This window comes from Panthera pardus, unplaced genomic scaffold, assembly GCF_024362965.1.
Source record: "Panthera pardus isolate Hobbes unplaced genomic scaffold, ASM2436296v1 HiC_scaffold_5, whole genome shotgun sequence".
Lineage (NCBI taxonomy): Eukaryota > Metazoa > Chordata > Mammalia > Carnivora > Felidae > Panthera > Panthera pardus.
In genome coordinates, this window is record NW_026526980.1 from 14,140,358 (window position 1) to 14,167,229 (window position 26,872).

The 26,872-nt window shown below is 44.0% G+C and overlaps 1 long non-coding RNA gene across 1 annotated transcript in view; it reads right to left on the minus strand.

Annotated features, from left to right (window-relative positions):
• Positions 1–26,872, minus strand: part of LOC109255568 (uncharacterized) — a 117,998-nt gene that overhangs the window by 80,029 nt on the left and 11,097 nt on the right. The window contains exons 3-4 of the long non-coding RNA XR_002075298.2: positions 17,522–17,768; positions 5,236–5,525 (exon numbers count right to left, since the gene is read on the minus strand). This is a non-coding gene — a long non-coding RNA (uncharacterized LOC109255568). The remainder of the gene's footprint in view (positions 1–5,235; positions 5,526–17,521; positions 17,769–26,872) is intronic.

Genomic DNA, 26,872 nt, shown 5'->3' on the forward strand with positions numbered 1-26,872 from the left:
GCTTGTCTCTTTCTCTCTCTCTCCCTCTTTTTCTCTGCCCCTTGCTCACTTGTGCCCTCTCGAAAAAAAAATTAAAAATAAAAAGTCACTTATTTTATGCCATTAATTTGAAAACAGTGATGAAAAAGGTGGAAATCTATTAGAGCTACAAAATACCTCAATTAATTTGGAAAGAATGGATATTTTTCCATAGCTGAGTCTTCACATCCAGAAACGTGTCTTATCATGCATTAAAGTCTTTCTTCAGCTCTGTCTGTGTAGTTTTCTAGTTTTCTTCAAAAGGGTCTTACACTGTTTTTAAGTTTGTTCCTAGAACATCTCTGAGTTTTCTAGTCTGGATAATGGAACGGCTGAAGGAGTCACTCACAATAGCAACGGAAACCACAGAAGACCTAGGAATTAGTATCTAGAATAGTCAAGACACAGAGGAAACAATATAATGGGAGCAATGTTGATGGACAGGCAACTTGCCAAGCAGACACCAGATCAGACAACAAAATCCACTTAAAACTGTGGTACAGCAGCTCTGTGAGGGACAGCCATCCAATGGGACACCCTCAGCGACAGTGGGGGACGCACTGCTGAAAACCATGACAACTTAAGTCGATCTCAAAGTCAGTATGCTGAGTGATTAAAGCCAATCTCCAGATATTACTAACTGTATGATTCCCTGTATACCACATTCTGCAAAAGACTAAACTATGTTGATGAAGAATGCATTGGTGGCCACTTAGTGAGTGGGAGGGAAAGACTATAGAGGGGTGGTCCGAGAGAGTTTTCCAGGGTGAAGAAAGTGTTTTCGTTTGTGGCGATGGTCACACGAATCTATCTATATATATATATATGCACATATATATACACACACATATAGACACACACACATATATATGTTAAAATTCATAGAACTGTTTACTTGTATGATACTTAAAAAAAAATTTTAATGTTTATTTATTTTTGAGAGGGAGAGATCGAGCATGAGTTGGGGAGGGGCAGAGAGGGAGACATAGAATCTGAAGCAGGCTCCAAGCTCTGAGATACCAGCTCAGAGCCCAATGCGGGACTTGAACCCACAAACTGTGAGATCATGACCTGAGTCGAAGTCGGATGCTTAACCAACTGAGCCACCCAGGCGCCCGTACTTATGTGATAATTTTTAAAATAAAATAAGCAAAGCAGTACAGTGGGTAGTGCAGTTCTAAACAAAGAGATGAGTCAACCCAGAACCAGTCCAAATCTATAAGGCTGTTAAAGTATAAAACAACCCCTAGTTTCGAGGAGATGGTTTGCACAATGTGAAGACACTTAATATGACTGAAGCACACTTCAGAATGATTAAGATGACAGATGTTGTGTTAAATGTATTTTGCCACAATTTTTTTAAAAATTAGTCTTAGAGTGAGAAGTGTTGAAGTCAGGAGATAGGTATTTGGGGGATCATTCTACCATTATACTACCTTTTTAAAATTTGAGATCTTCCATCATAAACTTTTTTTCTTTAAAAGCATGGCTTTTCAGGGGTGCCTGGGTGGCTCAGTCAGTTAAGCGTCTGACTTTTTTTTTTTTTAATTATTTTTTTTAACGTTTATTTATTTTTGAGACAGAGAGAGACAGAGCATGAACGGGGGAGGGTCAGAGAGAGGGAGACACAGAATCTGAAACAGGCTCCAGGCTCTGAGCTCTCAGCACAGAGCCCGATGCAGGGCTCGAACTCACGGACCGCGAGATCATGACCTGAGCCGAAGCCGGCCGCTTAACCGACTGAGCCACCCAGGCTCCCCTAAGCGTCTGACTTTTGATTTTGGCTCAGGTCATGACCCCACGGTTCATGGGATTGAGCCCCACATGGGGCTCTACACTGACAGTGCACAGAACCTGGTTGGGATTCTCTCTCTCTGCTTCTCCCCTGCTTACACTCTCTCTTTCTCTCAAAATAAATAAATGAACATTTAAAAAAAAATATTTTATTTTTTAAACATTTATTCATTTTTGAGAGTGAGAGAGACACAGTACTAATGGAGGAGGGGCAGAGAGAGTGGGAGACACCGAATCAGAAGCAGGCTCCAGATTCTGAGCTGTCAGCACAGAGCCTCACGCGGGGCTTGAACTCACAGACTGTGAGATCATGACCTGAGCTGGAGTCAGACGCTTAACCAACTGAGCCACCCAGGCGCCCCAATAAATGAACATTTTTTTAAAAAGAAAAATAAAAAGAATAAAAACATGGCTTTTCAGATCGATGGTGACATGCTAACAAAAGCATGAGACATTGACTTTTTGTTTAGGAAAAATAAGATCTCACCTCAAATATTTTATTTTATTTTACATCTTATTTTATTTTATTTTGTTTTTATTTGAGAGAGAGAGAGAGAGCACACATGAGTGAGAGAGCACAAGCAGTAGAGGGGCAGAGCGAGAAAGAGAGAATCTCAAGCAGACTCCACTCTCAGTTCAGAGCCTGATGAGGGGCTCAAACCCACAATCCTGGGATTATGACCTGAGCCGAAATCAAGAGTCAGATGCTCAGCTAACTGAGCCACCCAGGAATCCCTCACCTCAAATATTTTAAAAGATTGGTTAGCTTTAAAATTTGTACGTAAGAAAAACAAAACATGGAACACCCCAAGGACACTGGAAGAAGGCAGTCTTGTAATCTGGGAGCGAAGAAGGGCTTGCAAAGCCCAGAAGGAAACCCAGAAAACATAAAAGAAGGAAAAAAAAGCCATGGATTTGGTGGCATAAAAATTCAAACGCGTATGGTTAAAATACCACCACCAACATAACATTATTAAAAGCTCAGGTGTAAACTGGGAAAAAACTACTTGTCCCAGATTCCCCAATTAAGGAATGTGCCTGGTCCCTAAAGTCCTCTGAGTTTGCTTCTTGTGGCATAAATCTTCCTTTCAAGTCTTTATCTTTGCTTTTCAAGCTTCTAATTTGAGAGATAGGAGCTCATGCTGATTAGGGATGAAAACCCCCCACACGTAGCACATGGATGACAAAGAGAGACTCCCCTGCTGCCTGTTAATGAAACCAGGTGTGGACCCTTAAGGAGTAAAGCGCATATACTGGGACTCTCCCTCTGAATGTCCCCAGCCTCAGTTTCTCCATCTGTACATGGGGATGATGACGGAACCTCCCCAGCAGAGTGTTCAGCCTGGTGCCCGGCAGCACATTAAGAACTAGAGAAATGTTAGCTATGCATTTTGATGGGTGATGGGTTTACGGATGATGGCGGTGGTCTGAGTGGGAATTTATCTTCCTCTGGGTAGATTTCTGTGATTCCTAAGCACGAGTCAATGATCAGGTATTACTATTATAATCAAGAAAACATTGCTTACATTTGTCTTTTTTAAATTTTTTTAAGAGGTGACTCAGAGATGAATCGAATCTCTGGAAGAGTGTTCAAAGAAGGAAATATCGGGATGCTTCAGCTAGTTTGTAGTCTTTGAGAGTGTGGTTCCGTCGCTAGATTCCTTATCCCAAGTACATGCAAGGGTGACTAGGATACAGAACCCACCTGTGGAGGTCTCCTCTATGAGGTGGTTGGAGTCAGATGGGCAAGATGCTTAATGCAGCACAAGATAATGAATGTCAGGACACAGATAATACAGAAAGTTATGGTGGGTGCTAATTCTGACCTGAGTAGCTAGGGAAGGTCATCTGGAGGTGACATTTGAACTGAATCTTGAAGAGTGAGGAGGTGTTCCCAAGTGGGGGGGGGGGGGCGGGGAGTGAGGATCCCAGAAGAGGGAACAGCATATGAAAATTTAAATGCACACCAGCGCAAGAATGGTATGGCCAAGCTGGGGTGAAGCAAGGCATCCAAATGGATTCTTGCAGGAGTGGGGGAGCCAATGAGTTTGGAATGGTGGGCTGAGGGTCATGAGGGTCTTAAAGGGGTTCTGACTCACCCTAAGGTGAAACAAAGCAGGGGATTTAGTGGAGACTTTTTGTTCATTCAATTTCACAAATATTTATTGAACGCATCATGTATTAGTATTCCTTTTCCTAAGTTATATGTTGTTCCTGTAACAAATTACCACAAATTTGGTGGCTTAAAACAACACAGATTTATCATTTTACAGTTCTGGATGTCAGAAGTCTGACATAGGTTTCACCAAGCTAACGCCAAGGTGTGGGCAGGGCTGTGTTCATTCTGGAGGTGGAGAGGAGAATCCATTTCCTTGTCTTTCCAGCTTCTAGAGGCTGCCTGAATCTCTTGGTTCATGCCTTCTTCCATGTTCAAAGCCAGCCATGCCCAGTAGAATCTTTCTAATAAAGCGATCTCCCTGGTTCTGACTCTTCAGTTTCCCTCAACTGACTGGCAATCTTAATTCCATCCTCAACCTTAATTCCCCCTTGCCACATAACATAACATAATCACAGGTCCCAGGGATTAAGACATGAACTCTTTGAAAGCCATATTCTGTCTACAGACCGATCATAGTACAACATGGGAGAGGACTACCCAAAGACATGAATACTGGGAGGTGTGAATCATAAGGGGACTTCTACACACACATCCTTACATTTCCAGCTTGAGCCCCGTGGTTGGAGGTGATGTAAGAAACACTACAGCCCTCAGATCAGATGCCAATGGAAATTAAAGACCAGTTTGGTTTTCTAGTCATTTGTATGGTCTGCTCATAAGACTCTCTGTTCCTATCCTCTTGTTTGCCAGCTAGGCCAAGGTCCCATGCAGAGGAAGATGTTCCTGGCATAAGACACGGTGTGTGTGTGGGGGGGGGGTTCCAGTTTCCTGCAACTACGTCACCACCGTCTGGTGCTTTCTCATTATGCCTGCCATCTTAAAACCAAGGACAACTGGGGACACCTGGGGGCCTCAGTTGGTTGAGCACCTGACTTCAGCTCAGGTCATGATCTCGCAGTTCATGAGTCCGAGCCTGACATCGGGTTCACTGCCATCAGCACCAAAGCTGTTGGCACAGAGCCTGCTTCGGATTCTCTGTCCCCCTCTCTCTCTCTGCCCCTCCCCGCCTGCACGGTCACTCTCTCAAAAATAAGCAAACATTAAAAAGCAAAACCAAACCAAGGACACCTGGGAAAGTCCCAATGTGACATTGCTCTTCCCATCTCATCCCCTCCCCCCCAGAGAGTGGGTAAATCCATCCTTTGTTCTGCACAGTGGACAAAACAAAATAGGACACAGAAAACAGGTGGTTTTCAGGGAACATCCAATGTTTGGGACAATGAAGGTGAGAGGGTTAAGGGTACCTGTTTCAAGGTGGCAGGATCTGGGTGTCTGATTTCTCATCCTCAAGCCACTGCTGGTCTCATTACGGGATGTGCCCTCACGCTGAGGGACCAGAGGAATGTTTGCCACGTTACCCTCCATTTACGCTGGCTTCCAGCTGTATTTTCAACAGGAGGTTTCTGGTTGTGCAATAAGCATCTTAGGATGTGGAAACAGCTCAAGCAGCAGGTAAGGTCAGCTTAAGGTCATTTTCATAACCAAACTGGTTGCAGGCAACTTCTGGGCTGTTTGGTCCATACTGGAGCCCCAGCTATCAAAATGAGTAAAGAAACGAATAAAAGTTTTTAAATTAAAAAACAAAAACTAGAGCAAGGTTGGCTTTGATACACTCCTTTACCCTACTGCCAATAACCCGGATCCATAACCAAGACCTGTTGCTTTAGTTGCCTAAACGGCCCCACCATCCATCTTCTCTCCATTGTCCCTGTTACCACCTACCCCCAGATGCCACCATCCAACCGGGACTCCGGCAAGATCCTCCCAGCCAGTGGCTCAGTATCCTCTTTGCCCCTTTCCAACTCCCATTGTTTTCACGGCAGCCTAAAGATCTTTTGAAAGCACAAAGCTGCTCATGGGCCTCCACCTCCCCCAATATAATGGCTTTCCACTGTTCTTTGTTCTAAATGTTTATTTATTTTTTTAATATTTACTTATTTATTTATTTAGAGAGTGAGCACACATGTGTGCACAAGCGGGGGAGGTGTAGAGATGGAGGGAGAAAGAGAGAATCCCAATCAGGTTCTATACTGTCAGCATACAGCCTGATGCAGGCAGGGCTCGATCTCATGAATCATGAAATTATGAACTGAGCTGAAATCAAGAGTTGGACACTCAACCAACCAAGCCACTCAGGTGCCCCCAATGGTTCTTAACCTAAGACTTCAGTTCTCATATGGCCTGCAAGACTCTTTATGGTTGAGTTTCTTTCTCCTTTGTGCTGTGTGCTCCACTCACGGAGGCCATCCTGGGGCACATGCTCCATCCTTCCTCTCATCCTCCCCACTCTAGCGTGTGTCTGCTGACTTTCAACCACAGGCTTGCTCTTTTTTGCCTGAGTGTCTCCTCTGGTCTCTCAAACTCCTTGCCTACCTGTCTCCCACCCCCAGCAGCCCTCAGACAATGGCTGATGAGAGATGGGGTGTAAATGCCCAAGGTCCTCACCTGGGTGGATCATCCTGAGGTGTGTGCCCCAGTGTGTGCCAGCAGAATTAAACCCATTGCCTGTCATGGTCACTGGCTTGAGAGTTGTGATGGTTAATTTCCTGTGAGGTAGTACCTAGTTACTGAATCAAATACTAATCAAAGTGTGGCTATGAAGGTATTTGGTAAATGTGATTAACATCTACAATCAGTTGACTTTAAGTAAGGGAGGTTGTTCCCAATGATATGGATGGGCTTTCATCAGTTGAAGATCTAAAAAGCAAAAGTGGGGTTCCCCAAAGAAGAAATTCTGCCTCAAGACTGCAGGAATTCCTGCCTGAGTCTGCAGCCTGCCAGTTTACCCTACAGAGTTAGGACTTGCTAGCCCCATATTTGTGTTGAATTAATTCCTTAACATGAATATCTTTGTGTACATCTATACCCACCTCTTTATCCATCTCCTCATCTATCTATCTATCTATCTATCTATCTATCTATCATGTATCCATATATCTCCTATGGGTTGCATTTCTCTGGAGAATATTGATACAAGAGTGTACCCTTTACTGGCTGCCTTCCCTCCCCTGTCTCATTTCCCCATTCCCCTACTCTTCCACCTCCCAAATAAACCACTTGCACCGGAATCCTCTTCTCAGGGTCTGCTTCTGAGAGCAATCACTCTAAGAACCTTCCTCAGTTTCCTGAAGGTGCCATGCAGGGTGATCACCTCATCCCGGTTTGCCCACAGATTTCCCAGTATCACTAATGAGGGTCCCGTGTCCCAGAAACTACCTTTCCTCCCTTACCCCTCACCCCCCATCCCTGGGGACTTAGAATGCTTTGCCCAGAACTGTCCCAGTTTTCAAACTGAAAATCTGGTGCCCAGAACTCACCCCAACCCATTCAACCTCACACAAGTGAGATGGCTGGTCATCCTATGCACCGGGTCCTATTGTGATGCCTCTATACATGCTGTTCTCTCTCGTTAATTTCTACTGATCATCCTCTCAGATCTCCCCCATGTATCATTTCCCCAAGGAGACCTTCTCTGACCTACCCAGGCCTAGATCAGATCTCCCTGTTGAACTGCTCTGAGCACCGTGGCTATCATTTCACATTTACAGGCATATTTCTATCGTATCAATGTCTGTCTCATGCACTAGAGTGTGCATTCCCGTGGAGGAAGCTCTTACATGATGGTCAGTCCAGCATGGTCACAGGAGGGAACACAGGAGAGGCTCGGGAAAACAGATTTTACTCTACCACAAGTCCTAGAAAGAGCAAGCATGCCATGCCACACAGGGTCAACTGGAGAAACCAGTTGTTAGTGGTTACTGTCTCCCGTGGTTAGGAGACAGAAATTAGGAGCAAGGGGAAGCTTGGTCAGGATTGAATACTACTTTGAATAATTTCAGTGGGCTCTTAGCTATAGGCGTGGTCCCCAGTTGCCTGGTATCTGGCCCTGGGGTACTTAAGGTTGAGGAATATTGCTTCCTGGGATATATAGGCCAGAAAGAGTGTATGTGGCTTTGAATTTTTTACTTTGCATCTCAAAGGTATGCTTTGGGCTGAGACCTTTGCTATCTCTAGGAATCCTCTAGCTCCAGGAAGGGCAGTTTCTCCCCAGCCAGAAAGGCTTTTAAGATATCAAAACATCATAATATGCAGAAAACAAAAAATATAAACAATACAAAGCTGTATTGGGGGTTACTCTTCATTGATTCCTGGCCCATTGTAGGCATGCAAAAAACTATGGCATGCCGGACTCAAAGCTGTGTTTAATGAATGAATGAATTTCCAGGACAGTAAAGGTCTAATCCATGTAACAACCTTTCCATGGTTGTCCTGTGGGGGGTGTTTATGATCTGGGTGGAAGAATGGAATCAGAAGTAAAAACATAGGAAGGGCACCTTGATTTCGGCTCAGGTCATGAGGTTTGTGAGATCAAGCCCTGAGTTAGGCTCTCTCTGTGCTCACATTGGGAGCCTGCTTGGGATTCTCTCTCTCTCTCTCTCTCTCTCTCTCTCTCTCTCTCTCTGCCCTTCCCCAACTTGTTCTCTCTCTCTCTCAAAATAAATAAATAAACTTTAAAAAAAAGAAGTAAAAATACAAGAAAGACTTCAGGAGGCAGAAGGAAGAGATTTCACATACCAGCACTAAATGAGGGGTTAATTTTTCCAAAAGTTTTTGCTGTTATACAGGTGATATTTCAGATAAATTAAAAAGAGAAATTACCCAATCTGAGCAAGAGAAAGAAAGCAGACTGAAAAAAATGGGCGGAGCTTGAGCATTTAAAGGAGAGTTAACACCAATGCTATATAATCTCTTCCAAAAAGTAAAAGAGGAGGGAGTGCTTTTCAATTTATTTGATGAAGCTGGTACTACCCTGATACCAAAAACCAGAGACAGACAGCACAATGATAGAAAACTTCAGACTCATATCCCTCATGAACATAGATGCAAAAATCCTTAACAAAATAGTAGCAAAAAGAAGTCAACAATATATAAAAAAGAGGTATACACTATGAACAAATGGAGTTTGTTCCAGGAATGCAATACTGGTTCAGTATTCGAAAATCAGTGAAATCCACCATATAAACAGGCTAAAGAAGGAAAATCATGTGTCTATGCCAGCTGATGCAGAAAAAAACATTTGCAAAATTCAATACCCATTCATGATAAAAAATCTCAGGAAACTAGGAACACAGGGGACATTTCTTAACTTGATAAAAGACATCTACAAAAACCTACAGCTATCATTGAACTTAATGGTGGAAGGCTGAATGCTTTCCTCCGGAGATCAGGAACAAGGCAAAGATGTCAGAATCACCAATCTTATTCAACATAGTAAATTCTAGACAGTGCAATAAGGCAAGGAAAGGAAATAACATCTCTAAGGGTAATGCAAGAGATCCTTGTGGTGATGGAAACAATTCTTTATCTTGATGGCATCAATATCAATATCCTAGGTGAGATACTATAATACAGTATTGCAAGGTATCACTATTGGGGAAACTGGGGTTTCTCTGTATTATTTATTACAGCTACACGTGAATCTACAATAATCTCCAAGTTAAAATTTTAATTTAATAAAAAAAAAATACTGGTACCTGTGTCTTAGCTCAGACCAGTGGAATTAGTATCTCTGGCTATGGGTCCTGGGCATTGATTTTTTTTTTTTTTTTTAAGTTTCTCAGGTGACTCTAATATACTACCAGGCTTGAGATCCACTGATTTAATTTTTTTTAACGTTTACTTATTTTTGAGAGAGAGAGAGACAGAGCATGAGTTGGGGGAGGAGCAGACAGAGAGGGAGACACAGAATCTGAAGCAGGCTCCAGGCTCTGAGCTGTCAGTACAGAGCCTCACGTGGGGCTCGAACCCATGAACCACGAGATCATGACCTGGGCTGAAGTTGGCCTCTTAACCAACCGAGCCACCCAGGTGCTGCTGAGAGCCACTGATTTAATGACACATGATTAATATCTTTCCAGGTCAAATACTGCCACCCCAAAATTTTTAATGGTGGCATTACAATTCAGAATGTACCAGGTCCCATTTAAATTAATTCCCTGCTATTTGACAAATAGGTTGTTTCCAATGTATTTCTATTATAAATAAATATTAATGTTTGGACACACCTATCATTTTCTTTACTAGAACATGAATATGTTTAAGGCTTTCTGTCCATCTTGCCAAACTGCCACCCAGAAGGATGAACAACCCCACTGTTTTATGTGTGTATTTTTTCTCAAATACTTGACAATAGTATTTGAGTAGCATTACTCTTTAAAATCTATGCTAGATGAAAAATGTCTCTTTGATGCTCTGACAGCATTTGAGGTAGATTTTTTTCATATGTTTATTGGCTAGTTGCATTTATTCCTTTGCTAGTTATCCGTTCGCATACCTTCCCCATTTTTCTATCAGAATATACCTCTTTTCCTATTTATAAGAGCTCTTAGAAAGAATAATGAGGGGTGCCTGGGTGGCTCAGTCGGTTAAACGTCTGACTTCAGCTCAGGTCATGATCTCACGGTTCATGCGGGTTTGAGGCCCGTGTTGGGCTCTGTGCTGACAGCTCAGAGCCTGAAGCCTGCTTTGGATTCTGTGTCTCTCTCTCCCTCTGTCCCTCCCCCACTCGTGCTCTGTCTCTCAAAAATAAGCATTAAAAAAATTTTTTTTAAAGAATAATGAAAAGATATTAACCCTCTTCTGTCATTTACGTTGCAAGTAATTCCCTCAATTTCCCTCAATGGTCCTAATTGTGATAGCAGTACTTTTTACCATGTGGAGGTTTTTAATTTTTATGTAGGCAAATCTATCAGTTTTTCCCACAAACTTCCACACGCAGATTTTTTTTTGTGGCTTACTAGCAAAAATATACAGGAATTATTTTTTTAACTACAAAATTTTATTAAGGAAGATTGATAATGCTTTATGGAGAAACTGCCCATCTTGCTGACTAGGAACACAAGAATTGTCAAAGCATCCACACTGTACAAAGACAGGCCAAACAAAACTCCAAAAGAATTCTTATTTTGGAAGTAGGGATGCAGATTTCACCAAGTCAAAGTTCATCCAGAAGACCAAAAAGACAAGCATGGACTAGAATACTCTGAAAAATAGAAGGTGTGAAAGGGGCTTCGCCCTTTAGTAAAAACCTAATATTATTGTAGTTAATAATAGTTAAATAGTTAAACAGTGTGGCATTAGTACAGAAAACAAAGTGCAGTAGAGCAGATGGCTCAGCAACAGACACAAGTAGGTTTAGGAATTTATTATACGATAAAGTTGACATTGAGAGTCGGAGGACAATGGGGAACCTGGGTGGCTTAGGTGGTTAGGCGTCTGACTCTTGATTTCGGCTCAAGACATGAATTCACGGTTCATGAGTTCAAGCCCCATGTTGGGCTCTGTGCTGACAGTGCCTGCTTGGGATTCTCTGTCTCCCTCTCTCTCTGCCCCTCCACTGCTCACTCGCTCGCTCTCTCTCAAAATAAATAAATAAACCCTTAAAAAAAAAAGAATCGGAGGACAAGAATACGTGGTATATTTGCAATGGAATATTCTGCACCCATGAGAAAGAAGGAAACCTGAGCCAAGTTTCCCTGGCTAGCAATTGGTGCAGTAGTCTTGCCCCAGAGTCTGCATTTTAGACCACAGGAAGGGGTGTTGAGGCTGGCAAGTCTGTCTTCATGGGGGGCACATCTGGGCCGCTACTCTTGGCCAGGCCGGTAAGCCTGGTAGAACCAAGGAACAGCCAGAGATTCATGGCATGCTGGCCCTGGAATGTTTGTGACCCCCATTTATTAAGCCCTTATGGCACATCAGTCATGGGGCTAAGTGTTTTCCAGACATGACCTCATTCCATATTCACGCCTCATAGCGGCCCTTGAGAAAGACACTGTTATTACTCACATTTTACAGAGGAAGAAGTTGAGGTTCAGAGGGATTAAAGAACTTGTCCAGAGTCTGGTGGTAGGAAAGGGGTGGAGCCAGGATAATAATCCAGGTCAGTCCCCGGGAGCCCGAGTTTTAACACCGTTGTGGTCTTCCGTGAATTTCCTGATCTTCCACCCATGGTATATATTTTGTGATTGTTGTGGCCTTGTTTTGCTTGGTAGGTTTTCTTGCATGTGAATTTTCTCCCCTTAGATGTGTACCCATGTTCACGATGTAATTTTTCTTAAGTCAAAAATGGAATCACGTTGTGCATTTTTAGCACAGCCTTTTCTGTTCTTCTTTTCTTGGTGCTCCCACCCTTTCTCGTTCTCCCCTCACATCCCTCCCTGGTAACCTATAAAACTCAGCAGTGTGACCTTCTACCGTTTTCTTCATTCTTATACATTACTCCCCACCCCCTACCTCTGCACTGTTTCTGGTTTTCTGATGTGTTCTTCTGAAGATGTTTCATGCAAATTCCAAAGTACTTTATCTGTTTTATATTTTTCACAAGTGATTGCACACCGTATGCCCTGTTTCCTGCCCCCATTTCTTTTTGCTAAAACATGTCTTGGTGATTGTCCTATTGTCAGAGCCTCGGCTTACAACTAGAAAAGTCACAAGACTTGAGAAGAAATCCAGTCCAGCAGAAGGAAATGTGACATCCAGAAGGCAGACAGCAGACATGAGTCAATCAGGCAGTGTCAGGGATCCTGACAGGTGGGCGGAGGCCCAAGCCTGGGAACGGTGGCAATATTGGGAATTCCGGGAGGCGGACCAACTTTGGGGGCTGTGTCATCTGGGAGCCCCAGCTACCAGACTGGTTGGAAGGCAGGTCCTGGGTGTCAGGAGAGGACTGCAAGATGCAGGAGGAATCCCAGTCCTGGGCAACTTACCAAAACACGCATTCAGGAACAGAGAGCTCAACAACCACAAAGCAATTCCACAAATATTTATTTAGTGGCTGCAACAAGCCAGGTGCTGAGCTGAATGCCGGCTTACACCTAAGACGAGACGGGCATGGTCCGTCCCTGTCTTCCCACAGCTTCATGGTCAGGTGAAGAGACAGACAGGTGAGAGGCTGTTGCTATTCAATATGCTAAGTGCTGGGGTGGGAGGTAAAGGATTCCATGGGAGAATGGGGGGGTGGGGAGAGAAGAACAATTAATCTGAATACATGTATCAGGGTAGGCTAACTGCTATAACTAACTACCTCCAAGTCTCAATGACTCAATACAATCCAGTTTACTTCTCACTCATGTTACAATTAAATGCTGGTTGGGGAGAAGGCAGGTGGGGCTCTGCTCCACACAGTCATGCAGGGATCCAGACCCCTTTTTCTAATGGCTCCACCCCCTTCCCCTGAGGTATTAGAGTTCTCCACGGTGTCCCCTGCATCCATCTGGCAGAGGAGGAAAAGAGAGACTAAAGTCGGGGGTGACACAGGAGGTTTTTTTATTTTTTATTTTTTTAATGTTTATTTATTTTTGAGACAGAGAGAGACAGAGCATGAATGGGGGAGGGGCAGAGAGAGAGGGAGACACAGAATCGGAAGCAGGCTCCAGGCTCTGAGCCATCAGCCCAGAGCCTGACGCGGGGCTCGAACTCACGAACCGTGAGATGGTGACCTGAGCTGAAGTCGGACGCTCAACCGACTGAGCCACCCAGGCGCCCCAGGAGGTTTTCATTAGGTGAGATTTGAATAGGTGTTCAAGCCATGAGTCACATGACTCCACCATCTGCACAGAAGCCTGGGAAATACAGTCCAGCTACAAGCCCAAGAAGTAAAAGAATCTGAGTTTGGTGAACACATAGCACTCTGTGCTGCACCAGACTTGGAAAGATGGGGAAAACTTCCTAGAGGGGTAGTTTTTAAGCAGATGCTTGGTGGATGCACAAGAGTTACCAGACAAACGGAAGAAATGAAGGAGATGAAAGAGAAATTGGGAAAGGCAGTTTTGCAGACAAACATCCCCGCCAGCAAGAATGCAGCACTTGGCTGGCTTGACTGGAGGAGCATGTGACTCTTGGTCATGGGGTCATGAGTTAAAGCCTCACATTGGGTGTAAAAATTACTAAAAAAACAAACTTAAAAAAATATAGGGGCACCTGGGCGGGCTCAGTCGGTTAAGTGTCCAACTTTAGCTCAGGTCACGATCTAACGGTTTGTGAGTTTGAGGGCCAAATTGTGCTCTCTGCTGTCAGTGCAGAGCCCCCTCAGGATCCTCTGTCTCCCTCCCTCCCTCTCTCTCTCTTTCTCTATCTCTCTGCCCCTCTCCTGCTCTGCTCTTTCTCTCTCTCTCAAATAAACTTTTAAAAAATGTATTTAAAAAATAAAATAATAAATACATAACAACACTCATCTTCCTTTAAGAATGCAAAGCATTGGGGCGCCTGGGTGGCGCAGTCGGTTAAGCGTCCGACTTCAGCCAGGTCACGATCTCGCGGTCTGTGAGTTCGAGCCCCGCATCAGGCTCTGGGCTGATGGCTCGGAGCCTGGAGCCTGTTTCCGATTCTGTGTCTCCCTCTCTCTCTGTCCCTCCCCTGTTCATGCTCTGTCTCTCTCTGTCCCAAAAAAAAAAAAAAAAAAAAAAAAAAAAGAATGCAAAGCATTGAGGGGCACCTGGGTTGCTCAGTCCGTTAAGCATCCAACTCTTGATTTCAGCTTGGGTCATGATCTCGTAGTTTGTAGGTTCATGGCCCACATTGGACTCTACGCTAACAGTGCAGAGCCTGCTTGGGATCTTTTCTCTCCCTCTCTGCCCCTCCTCTGCCTGTGTTCTTTCACTTTTTTTCTCAAAATAAATAAACTTTAAAAAAAATTAAAAACAAAAATGCAAAGCACTGAAAATCATGGCAGGTTGAGGGAAAGAAAGAAGTTCCGCTTGTCCAGAGGGCAGAAGGCAAGCCGTGGTGGTAGAACAGCGGTAGGGGCTATATCAAGCAGGTCATTGTAAGCAGGGGCTCAGGAATTTATTCCGAGAAGAGTCAAAGCCATGGAAGGCGTTTCATATGAGGATCAAGTCTGTACTCTAGAAACATCTCTTTGGTTCAGGGGACCTGAAAAGATACCAGAAGAGCAGCCGTCTGAGAAGAGACGGCAACATGACCTATGGGATTGGCTGTAGGAAGACGTGGACAGTTCTAGATTATCAGGAAGTGGGATTTCTAGAATTCACGATGGATTAGATATGCAACTAAGCAAAGGGCAGGCAGGAATTGTGCTGGGTTTCCATCTTGGACCAGTGAATGTTTGGTGAGTCCATGAATCCATTTGCCAGGAAGGGCAACTCTGTCTGGAGGGTTTTTAAACTTTGGACTTGTGGAATTTGTGGTGTCTATGGGACATTTAGAGAGGGATCCCTTGCAGGCCATCGAATTGGGTCTGAAGATTAAGAGAAGGATTTAAGCCCAGGAGGTAGTCATGAAAGTCAGTGAGCTTACTCTATAGGCAGGAAGAAGGACAGAGAGAGGAGGGAAAGGGAAAGGAGGGGAGGGGAGAGGAAGGGACGAGAGGAGAGGAGAGGAGAGGGGAGGAGAGGAGAGGAGAGGAGGGGAGGGGAGAGGAGAGGAGGGGAGGGGAGGGGAGGGGAGGGGAGAGGAGAGGAGAGGAGGGGAGGTGAAGGGAGGGGAGGGGAGGGGAGGGGAGGGGAGGGGACGAGAGGAGAGGAGAGGAGAGGAGAGGAGGGGAGGGGAGGGGAGAGGAGAGGAGGGGAGGGGAGGGGAGGGGAGGGGAGGGGAGGGGAGGGGAGAGGAGAGGGGAGAGGAGAGGAGAGAAGGGAAGAAGGCTTGGCATGAAGCCCTGTGTGGAAGTGGAGCTCACATAGGCATCTAATAGGAAACAACCAGCTATATAAGACAAAAGAAATTTAACACATCGCATCATGAAAATCAAGAAAACAAACAATTTGCGGGTGCCTGGATGCCTCAGTCAGTTAACTGTCCGACTTCGGCTCAGGTCATGATCTAGAAGTTTGTGGGTTCGAGCCCCGCGTCGGGCTCTGTGCTGACAGCCTGGAGCCTGCTTTGGATTCTCTATCTCCCTCTCTCTCTGCCCCTCCCCTGCTCTCGCTCTGTCTCTCTCTCAAAAAAAATAAATAAGTAAACAAATATTTTTTAAACATTTTTTAAGAAAAAAATTCATGAAGGCGTGAGTGGTCCACAGGATAAAACCTGCAGAGAGGGAAAGTAAATTAAGGGCCGAAAAGCATCCATTCATTGGGGAAGTTGGTGACATGCGTGAGAGCCAGACTGCAGAGGACTGACCAGAAGGAGTGGGCAGCACATTAGGGGCACAGCCGTGAAAGAGGGGAGGGATCAGACCGTCATGAAGGGGTGTTTGGTATATCAGCAGAAGGTGTTCTTTGCTTTAACAAGGAAGGAAGACACCTTTCCTCGACATCTTGGCACTTTGTAAGTTCTTTGGAACTTAAACACTATCCTGGGGAAAAGAGTGGCGAACTCCAAATTCATCCATTTAACAAATATTTATTAAGCACTTACTATGTGACAGGCAAGCACCTTCTGGGGTGTCCCAGACATCCCCAGGCCCCTGCCTGTATTGAGTTTGCATTCTAATGGGGCACTACTACTAAGATCTGCTTCTACTCACGTTTCTGGCACCAAATGCATGGGAGGTTTTTTTTCCCTCCATCGACCCATTTTCAGAGTCTCTGGACACCAACTGGCTGTCCTGGAATTTAATTTAATTTGGACACTAGCTACCTGGAATTAGTTCAGACCCCACAGGTTAAGGACTCAGTCCCGTAAGATGCCAGTCATAAGCCGTGGGTGCCCATGGCGCCCACATTTCTGTCCACCTTGGCAACAAAGTTGGGAATTCCCACAACTACCTCTCGGGTTTGATAACATTCTAGAACATCCTAGAACATGTTTGATAATATCCTAGAACATTTTCCCTCACAAAACTCAGGGAAACATTTTATTTACATTTACTGGTTTATCATTTTATTTTTTTTAATTAAAATATTTTTAATGTTTATTTATATGACAGAGAAAGAGAAAGAGAGTGTGTGAGCCGGGGAGGGGCAGAGAGAGAGGGAGACACATAATCTGAAGCAGGCTCTCAGCTCCCAGCTATAAGGGCAGAGCCTGATGAGGGGCTTAAACCTATGAGCTGCAAGATCATGACCTAAGCCGAAGTCAGATGCTTAACCGACTGAGCCCCCAGGTGCCCCTACACTTACTGGTTTGTTATAAAGGACACAAGTCCAAAACAGATGAATGGAAGAAATGCATGCGGCAAGGCACTGGGGGAGAACATGCAGAGCTGCCACGTCCTCTCAGAATGTGCCATCACCCCCCAGCACCTCTATGTGATCACCAGCCTGGAAGCTCCTCAAACCCCATCATTTGGGAGTTTTTATGGAGGTCCCATTATTTAGGCATGATTGACTGAGTTACTTACCAGTGGCCAATAAATTAATCTCTAGCCCCTGTCTCCTCCCAGCAAGTGGAGGGAGGTGATAGAGTAGAAAGTTCCAAACCTCTAATGCCAGGGTTGGCTCACCTGGCAACCAGCCCCGTTTGAAGCTATCCAAGGGCCCACCAAGAGTCACCTCATTAGCATAAACTCAAGTCTGGTTGGAAAAGACTAATTATGAATAACAACAACAACAACAACAAAAACGCTCCTCTTACCCCATGATGCTAGAAATTCCGGTGATGGAGAAAACTATAAAAGCAGGGTTGGGAAGAAAATTCCAGAGTTCAGTTTTGGATAATTATTCATTTGGAGATGCCTGTTGAACATCCATGTGACACGGTCAAGAAGACAGATAAGTGTGTGCTTAGATTTCAGCGAAGATGCTGGAGATATTGATTTGGGAGTCTTCAGCATATGGGTCATCATTAGACTTGAAATTGGCTGACAGTAAGTTTCTGTTTCCTGGAAGAAGAAGCCAGAAAAAGAAATTACGTTGCTACAGAAAAGTAAACAGTCTTACGTCGTTTCCCATCCAAGTCTGTGGAATGAAATTCAAATCTTCTCCACTAGAATGGGTTGAGGCTCTTTAAACCCATCCAGGCATGACCGATCTGGAGCCAGGCAGGGTCGGGCTTGCTGGGAGGGCGGAGGAAGGCTGCAGACCTTGGAGCCCTCTCCACTGCTTCTACATTAGCACCTGGAAATCAACAGCCGACTTTGTGTCTTCAACAACGATTTGTCTGTCATGCCTGCTGGCATTGTTTTCACCCTGCTGAGACTTGTCAGTTCAAAAGCCAGAAGGAATGCATCTGGTTGTTAGACCAGCAAAACTTTGGCAAAGTAAGGGACACAGTATTTAGAACAAAAGTTTTCCATTGTTGGTGGTCACGGGCAATCAACCACGTCATCAACAAATAATACTAACAACTAATAATTAAGCCCTTGCTGTATACCCAGCACTCTAAGAGCATTGAATTCATCATCTCATTCTGCCCTAACATTAAGCCTGTGCAGTATTACTATTATCCCCTGTTTTACATGTATAAGTAAGCACAGAGAGGTTAAGTGATTTGCAAGAGGTCACACAGCAAGTAAATCAAGAAGAAGGAGGCAAATGCAACCGTGTCTGACTCCAAAGCCCTGTGCTTTGGAGGAATAAAATCAGGAAATGTTAGAAGCCTCCCCTTCCACCACCCTGCGCTCAGTGGCTAGAGAAGGTGTGCAGGTCTGGGTCCCCCAAGACTACATCAGCCTCCTCACCAGCCCTTAGCACAGGGATTGGCATATTATTGGTGTCCAGACCTTGCTGAATGGATGAATGATTGATTGAATGAACAAGCACACAAAAGAATGATTAGCTTACACCACACTGCATCGTGCTTAGCAATTCCCAAGCCTGTCTCCCCAGCTAGACCATGAGCTCCTGGAGGGGACAGACATCTATTTTTTACATATTATAACAAATGGGGTCAAACACATTGGGCAAAGTTTATATACAGGTTAAAGAGCATGGGCACTGTAGGCAGCTTACTCAGGTTAACCATGCCTGTATCAGTTGTGAGATCTTGAGCAAGCAGTTCAAACTCTGTGCTTTTACTTCCTTCTCTGGAAAATGGGGAAAATAATAATACCTATACCTTAAAGATATTTACCAAGATTAAGCCTCTGACTTCTGGTTTCGATTCAGGTCATGATCTCATAGTTTGTGAGTTCAAACCCTGCATCGGGCTCTGAGCTGACAGTGCAGAGCCTGCTTGGGATTCTCTCTCCCTCTCTCTCTCTTTCTCTCCCCCAATAAGTAAATACACTTTAAAAATAAAAAATAGGGGCACCTGAGTGGGGTGCCTGGGTGGCTTGGTCGGCTAAGTGTCCGACTCATGATTTCAGCTCAGGTCATGATCTCGCGGTTTGTAAGTTCAAGTCCCACCTTGGGCTCTGCTCTGACAGTGCGGAGCCTGTTTGGGATTCTCTCCCTCTCTCTCTTTCTCTCTCTCAAAATAAGTAAATAAACTTAAAAAAAAATAAAAAAGTAAACAGGATCTTGGTAATAGTAAGGTGCTCAATAAACAGCAGCTGTGTGTCTGTGGAGCCACAGAGAAAGAAGTCCCTGGTGGAGTCAGGTATGGTTTGTACCCTAAAGCATAAGAGTAAGTAGCATTTCCGAGGTGTGTTATGTTCCAGGGACTGAGCTAAGCACCTTATACGCATCACTGCATTTAATCCTCACAACAATCGTATGAGATGGGTACTATATTTTCCTATTTTCCTGACAAGGAAGACTGAGGTTGAGAGAGATTAAATAATTTGCCAAGAGTCACGAAGCCAGTCAGTGCAGGTGAAGGAACCAGTATGTGCTCCGGGAGATTAGGAGCCAGATCTTTTGTATCCGAAAGACAGAAACCATTCTAGGGCTTTCAAACAGAGGGAAATTCACACAAGGGACTGATTACACAGATGAGCCCACAGCTTAGCAGCCGAGTCGGTGATGGTGGGGCAACCGTGGGCTTTAGCAACAGTGGGAAGCTGCTGTCACTGGGAAGAGGCAGCGTCCCTCTCTGGGGCCACCAAGGAGCCAGAAGCACAGCAGGGGTTGCCAGGTGAGGAGCTAAGCCACGGAGGAGACTCAGCCTCTGCTGAAAATTCCTCCCTGGAGTTGGGAAGAGGGGAACATCCTAGCTCCTCCCGTTGTCCCCACCATCCAATCTAACAACTCCCCCCCACCCCCCCATCACTCTTTTTGGCTCAACTTAGCTGGGAGCCAGCTGGCAGCGGTGCCTGGGAAACAGCATTTGCAAAAGGTCAGGGAACAGATCTGAGACCAAACAAGCAAGATACCCCACATATTGTCTTGTTTGCCTTTGGAACCCCAGCACCTCACAGAGTGGTCGTGCTTAAGAGGCACTGCACAAATAGGAAGGAAAGACAGGAGGGAGGAAAGCAGCAAGAGAGCGACCTCAAATGCCTACAGAATCCAGGCAGCTTACACGGAGGCACGGCACAGACCAGTCATAGGGACTGGTGAGGCATATGTCAAACCAGAGGGCTGTGCACACACCCTGTCTAAATGGGGCAGCCCTCCTGAGCTGCGGCCAATTTCTGCCAAGCAGGAATGCACATTCGGTGTTGCCAGGTCAGCTGACTTTTCAGGAAAAACTGAAAATCCTAAACTCTCCAGTTAAATCTACCTCTGTCGGCAATGAAATCAAATCCAGGTGAGCCTGGGACATCGTGTTGGGCCAGAAAGCATAGGCGCTTATCAAAGACTACTTAGGGTCACGGTCAAGTAGACAGGCTCCGGAGCCAGTCCGACAGGGCTCCCACTTGACTGAATTGGGTAATTTGTAAGCATCAAAGAGAATGAATGAATGAATGATCCTAGAATGGATCCTGCAACAGATAAAGGACATTAGTGGGAAAACTAAAGTCTAAATCAAACTTTGGTGTTCAGATAATAGTGACGTATTGGGGCACCTGGCTGGCTCAGTTGGTAGAACATTGGAGTCTTGATCTCGAGGTTGTGAGTTCCAGCCCCATGCTGGGCGTAGAGATTACTTAAAAATAAAACCTTTAAATATATATATATATATTAGAAATGCATCAATATTGATTTCTCAGTTTTTTTAAAGGAACCCCAAAAGCACATAGGAACTCTCTGTATTATCTTTGCAACTTTTCCACAAATATAAAATTATTCCAGAATTCTAAGGTCTTTTTTTTTTTAAATTAATTTATTTTTGAGAGAGAGAAAGGGAAAGGGAGACAGAGGATCCAAAGCAGGCTCTGGACTGACAGCAGAAAGCCGGATGTGGGGCTGAACTCTGAGATCAGGACCTGAGCTGTAGTGGGACGCTTAACCTGACTGAGCCACCCGGGGGCCCCCCAAAGGTTATTTTTAAAAAATAATGAATGCAATGGAATGAAACATCTTAACTGTATTTTTATTTTTTTTATTTATTTTTTTTTCAACGTTTTTTATTTATTTTTGGGACAGAGAGAGACAGAGCATGAACGGGGGAGGGGCAGAGAGAGAGGGAGACACAGAATCGGAAACAGGCTCCAGGATCCGAGCCATCAGCCCAGAGCCCGACGAGGGGCTCGAACTCACGGACCGCGAGATCGTGACCTGGCTGAAGTCAGACGCTTAACCGACTGCGCCACCCAGGCGCCCCTTAACTGTATTTTTAAAGATCACTGAGTTCATGATCATGATGCCTGGGTGGCTCAGTTGGTTGAGTGTCCGACTCTTGATCTGAGATCTTGATCTCAGGATCCTAAGTTCAAGCCCTGCGTTGGGCTCCCTGCTGGGCATGAGGCCTACTTAAAAAAAAAAAAAAAAAAAAAAAAAAAAAAGTTCACTGAGTTCATAATGATACTCAGAGAGAGAGAAAACAGGAAAAATCTGTCAACACTGGAGGCATCTACTGAATCAAATCCTTACTCTCAAACATAGTAACTAAAAGGAAAGAATTCATTCTGCCCTAGTCAATGGGAGGAAGAAGCTCTTCTTTTAAAAAAAAATTTTTTTTTTACATTTTATTTATTTTTGATAGACAGAGAGAGACAGAGCACAAGTCGGGGAGGGGCAGAGAAAGACGGAGACACAGAATCCGAAGCAGGCTGCGGGCTCCAAGCTGTCAGCACAGAGCCCGATGCGGGACTCAAACTCACAAACCGCGAGATCATGACCTGAGCCAAAGTCGGATGCTTAACCAACTGAGCCACCCAGGTGCCCCTAGAAGCTCTTCTTTACACAACAATGCCCCCTCGTAAATGGTGAAGGACTAATAGCATTACAATTTTGCAACCCCTGATGAAAGAACTGACTCAGGCAATGATCATTATCGGATGCTGACACCTGAGGTGAAAGGTTCAAGGAAGACTGAATAGTCACATGATGCCAATCATTGGCCCACAGAGGTCTTACTGGTTATAAGTGAAGAAATAACTTGACAATGCACGGGCCAGGTTTTCACCATCTGAACCCACTCATCAATCTTAGCTTCACTCATGTGACAGCCCGTCACTCTGAACCTTCTGGTGTGATGCAACAGGACACTGACAGCCCCATCTAGGAAGAATTCTTGCCAAAAATGTCTTGCTAAAATCTGATCAAGTCTTTAGATCTAGTTTCTAGTGTACCGGAAATACAGGAGCTAGAGGGTCAAGTTAAATACATCACGAGAAAGCAGTCAGACCAAGCCAAGAAGGAAGGGCATTCTACCAGTAAGACAATAGACTTCATTTCTTCAGTGAGTCAATGACCTGGAAAAAAGGGAGGAGAGGGAGGAGAAGCAATTCTAGACTTAAAGAGACGTAAAAGATATGACCGAACACAGTTTGTGGACCTTGATTGGGTCCTGGTTTGAATAAAGTGTAAAAGACATTTGGGGTAAGTGTAGATATGGTGGAATTTGATGATTTGAGGTTTTGTTAGGTGTTACAATGGCTAACATGGCTAAGTAAAGAAGTGTCTGATTTTTGTTAAAGGGTGCGTATGAAAAGATTTAGGGATGAAATGTCACGTTGATTATACATATTTTAAAATACTTTGGCCAAACCCAATATGGCAAAACGTTCACAGTTGTTTTATCTAAGTAATATATATATGGATACTCATTATATGATTCTCTCTACTTTTCTGCATGCTTGAAATTATCCATAATAGGGGCACTTGGCTGGCTCAGTCAGTAGAGCATGACACTTGATCTCAGGGTTGTGAGTTCAAGTCCCACGTTAGGCATGGAGCCTACTTTAAAAAAAAAAAGAAAATAAATTAATCACAGTAGAGAACAAAAGACAAGAGCAGGCTCAACAAGCATTCATTTATCTCACAAATATTTATTGAGTGCCTACTATGTACCAGGCACTGATTTAGGCACTGGGGCTGTAGTGATTGAAAAAAATTTAAAGTCCTTTCCTGCCCTCCTGGAATTGCATCCAGGTGGAGAAGAAAGACAATCAAGCAGGTACAGTATAATGTAGGTCAAGTGGTGACAAGTGCTATGCAGAAAAACAAGGGCAAGAAAAAAAGGACAAGAAGAATATCTATGTTGGGTAGATACTGCTATTTTATGGGGGATAATCTAGGAAGACTTTCCTGAGGGATTGACATTTGAGCAGAGCTCTAAAAAATGTGAGAAAAACAAACACTGGGATACTTGGTAGAGGAGCAAAGGTTTAAAACAGAGGGAATGGTAAGTGCAAAGGTCCTGAGGTAGGAGCATGCTTCAAGTTATTCAGGAAGCAACAAGGAGGCCAATGAGGGTCATGTGGAATGACAAGAGGGAGAATGGTGGGAGATGAGCTCAGAGAAGTGGTGAAGGGGAAGAAGGGTCACAGATAATGGGGAAACTTCCAGGCCATTCCAGCTTTTACTCTGAGATGAGAAACATTGAAGGAGGGACATGATTTGACTTAGTTTTATTATTGTTGTTGTTGTTGTTGTATTTCTAAACACACAAAAGGAGAGAGATATGAACACTCATATACCCATCACCCAGTCTCATCACTGATTTATGCTGCATCTTATTTCATCCATACCTTCCTCACCACCCAAACAGATTATTTTGAGGTAAATTTCCCAGACATCTTATCATTTCACCTATAAATATATTTATATACATCTTTAAAATATAAGGCTCCTTTAAGAAAACTCACAACAGACTGTCATCACACCTAAAAAATTAACAATAACTCCTGAATATTGTAAACTATTTAGTGTTCAGTTGTCCCAACTGTCTTATCAATAATTTTCAGAGTTGATATGAATCAGCATCCGAATAAGAATAATGAATCACAATTGTTAAAATAGCTCTTAAATATATTTCAGTCCCTAGGATTCTCCTTTTTTTCTTTCGGTTTTATTGAGATATAACTGACAGCACTGTGTAAGTTTAAGGTGTACAGCATAATGACTTGATTTACATAAATTGTGAAATAATTACTACAGTAAATTTAGTTAACATCCATTAGTTCATGTAGATACAAAAAAAGAAAGGAAGGAAGGAAGGAAGGAAGGAAGGAAGGAAGGAAGGAAGAAGGAAGAGAGGAAGGAAGACTTTTTTTCTTATGACAAGAGTTTTTTTAATTTACTCTTTAGCAACTTTCAGATATACCTATGGCAGTGGTAACTATATTCATCACGTTGTCCATTACACCCCCAGCATGTGTTTATCGTACAACTGGAAGTTTGTACCTCTTGACCACCTTCTCCTATTTCCCCTACCCTCCACCCCCTGCCTCTGGTAACCACAAATTGGATCTCTTTATCTAGGAGTTTGTTTTTTTGTTTGTTTTTAGGTTCCACATATAAGTGAAATCACAGAGGTTTTGTCTTTCCCTGTCCGACTTATTTACTTAGCCTGACGCTCTCAAGGCCCATCCATGTTGTTGCAAATGGCAGGATTTCCTTCTTTTTATGGTTGAACAGTATTCCCTTGCATATATACACTGTAACTTGTTTATCCATTCATCTGTCAATGGACACTTAGGTTGTTTCCATGTCCTGGTTATTGTAAATAATGCTGCAATGCACATGGAGGTGCAGATATCCCTTCGATATAGTGATTCTGTTTCCTTTGGATTCATACCCAGTCGTGAAATTTTTGGATCATCTGGTAGTTCTACTTTTAAGTTTTTGAGGGTCCAGGATTCTCCTTCATATCTATTTTTCTTTTTTTATTTTTCAATTGAAAAACCTGGCTCATTTGTCCCATAGAGTTTCCTACCATCTGAATTTTGCTGCTTAGACCCCCATGGTATTTAACATGTTCCTCCGGATTTCGTATTCGTATAAATTGGTAGTTATATCTAGAGACCTGATCGGATTCAAGTTTACTTTTGGGAGGGAGGGTCAAGACTACTTCATAGATAACGTTGGGTACTTTCGTTAGAAGATGCATAATGTTGAGGGGCGCCTGGGTGGCTCAGTCAGCTAAGCACCTGACTTCGGCTCAGGTTATGATCTTGCAGTTTATGAGTTCGAGCCCCACATTGGGCTCTGTACTATCAGTGCAAAGCCCACTTCAGATCCTCTGCCTCCCTCCCTCTCTCTCTCTCTCTCTCTGCCCTCCCTCACTTGTCCCTCTCTCTCTCTCTCTCTCTCTCAAAAATAAATTAAAAATTTTTAAAAAGATGCATAATGTTTGATCGCCTCTCATGTCATCATCTAAACAGCCACAAATGATTTTTGCTTAGATCTGTTAATTCTTTAGAAGCTTCAAAGTGTTGGCATTTTGTTTTATTTTCTTCTTTCTTTCATGTATATAAGATATGCAAAGTTCCCCACACCACCTATTTGGCTACCCTGCATAGGACAAGCATAACATACGCTTGGCTCTTTCCCTTTATAAAATTTCAAAATAATGAATTAATACCCTAGTCCGTTCCTTCTCCATTGCCACATAAGAAATTACCCATGTAGTGGCTTAAAACAATACCCATTTATTATGTTACAGTCTCTGTGGGTGAAGAATCCCAGTCTGGTTAGCTGGGTCCTCTCCTGCAGTCTCTCACCAGGCTGTCATCAAGGTATTGGTTGGGGCTGTGGTCTCATGGAAAGGCTTGACTGGGGAGAGATTTGCTTTTGAGCTCACTCACACAGTTGGGGAGGGGAGTACACAGGGCGTTACCACTAAGAGGCAACCTTTGGGGGCCACCCTACTGTCATCCTGCCACACCCAGCATTTTTCTGTTTGCTTACTAAGACCTGGATTATTTAAATCTTTTTTTTTTTTTTTTAAGTAGGCTCCACGCCCAATGTGGGGCTTGAACTCACAACCCTGAGATCAAGAGTTACACAACAGAGTTCTACCAACTGAGCCAGCCGGGGTACCCACGATGACCTGGATTATTAAAGCATAAAAGGATTATTCTGGCTGCTACGTGGAAACTATAGAGCAGGGGAGCATGCTGTAAGCATTCCCAGTCTCATTATTTGCTACCTCACTATTAAATAATGACTTAAACTTAACAATGAGACAATAAGAGACCTCGTTAGCATATTGGCTGGGAGTGGAATCCTGAGCAAAACCGTGTACAGGAGCAGGGCCTCTGCCCTGCTCCGGAACGCCAGGCTAAGAGTGGTGTTGGTGCTGTGTGTTCTTCGAGCTCCAGCTGTAGCTCCAGTAAAGCCTTGCCTGTGCCTTTGGTTTGGGGGTACAGCCTCACTACATATCATTGTGGGGGCCCCCAAACCTGAGTCCAGTAACAGGACTACGTAAGGGTAAACAGTTCCTGTTGTTATTTTATGGTTGTTGAAACGATTATTGTAACATACGTGGTTAAACTAATTTTCTAAAGTTTATTTAATTTGAGAGAGGGAGGGAGGGAGGGAGAGAATCCCAAGCAGGCTCCGCACTGCCAGTGCAGAGCCCGACTCCTGGCTCCTGACCTGAGCAGAAATCAAGAGTCAACTGCTGAACCCACAGAGTGACCCAGGCACCCCTATTAAACTCTAGTTTTGAAGGCCACATAATTGCTCATTTCTTTAAGGCTGCCCCCACCTGTCGCTGGCTGTGGCCCCACACTAGCTAGCAAGGTTTTGTCTCTCAGTAGACTGAGCCAAA